This window comes from Mesoplodon densirostris, chromosome 5, assembly GCF_025265405.1.
Source record: "Mesoplodon densirostris isolate mMesDen1 chromosome 5, mMesDen1 primary haplotype, whole genome shotgun sequence".
NCBI classification, from domain to species: Eukaryota; Metazoa; Chordata; class Mammalia; order Artiodactyla; family Ziphiidae; genus Mesoplodon; species Mesoplodon densirostris.
Window position 1 is genome coordinate 78,596,105 of NC_082665.1, and position 1,117 is coordinate 78,597,221.

Below are 1,117 nucleotides of genomic sequence, written 5' to 3' on the forward strand. Positions count from 1 at the left end.
AAACTGTTGTGTGACTTTAGGTAACACCACTTCCCTTCTGTATAATTCTCATTTGAAGCACAAGGACTACATTCTCTCTAAATTCTAGCAGCTCCACACAGTTAACAGTTCTGTGATCTAACAAATAGTACTAGAAGAAAAAAAAAACATGAATAATTAAGCCAAGAGCACACTGAAATACTGAACTCACATTTTGAAACAATCCCGTAGAAGAAGCTGTCCCCAGATAGAGCCCCTGCCGGTCCTTTGTGGGAGGGGCCCACACCAGCCACAGCAGGAGGCTGTCTTGACTATTGATCCTTTCCATGTCTGAAACTGCTGGAATCCTCCCAGACCCCACGACATAAACTTAAGAGAACTAAAATTCCAACAAGGCAAATCCACTAGGAAAGGAATGAAGTGCCCAACTTAGAAATTAGAAATATTACAGAATATATCTAAAAGTAATTTAGGGATACTGAAGTACTAAAACTTTGAGCAGAAATCAGCAATTTAAAAAACAAAGGTAAAATACTTTTGGGATCATTTGTATATTTCATTACTAGAGAGTGTGTGTAGAGAACCCGAAACCACAAGGAAGAGGTACAGCATTCTCTCTTGAGCATGAAGCTAGCTCTAGGTGTTGCTTCTGCAACTGCCATTAGCCAGTGATAATCCTTCTTCTCTTCCTCTGGGAGAATAAGAGTGAGAGAACACTGTCTGAGTGGTTTTGAATGAGAAAACAAACAAACAAAAAACAGATAAAGAGGGAGGGATAAATTAGGAGTTTGGGATTAACATAAACACACTACTATATATAAAATAAACAACAAGGACTAACTGTATAGCACAGGAAACTCTACTCAATATCTTGTAATAACCTATAATGGGAAAGAATCTGAAAAAGAAATATATATATATATATATATATATATATATATATATATATATATATATATATATGAATCACTTTGCTGTACACCTGAAACAAACACAACATTGTAAATCAACTATCCTTCAATTAAAAAAAGAAAGATAAAGAAAATTAAGCTTTGAAAACACCAACCTCACAATAGACTGATCAAAAAAAAAAAAAAAAAGAAAAAGAGAAAGAGAGAGAGAGAGAGAGAGAGAAGAA

At 34.8% G+C, this 1,117-nt stretch overlaps 1 non-coding gene across 1 annotated transcript; it reads left to right on the forward strand.

Annotated features, from left to right (window-relative positions):
• The first annotated feature begins 503 nt into the window (after positions 1-503).
• On the forward strand, positions 504-708 carry LOC132491497 (small nucleolar RNA U3). Its single transcript, XR_009532709.1, has one exon. It is a non-coding gene; the product is annotated as a small nucleolar RNA U3 (small nucleolar RNA).
• The last annotated feature ends 409 nt before the right edge of the window (positions 709-1,117 follow it).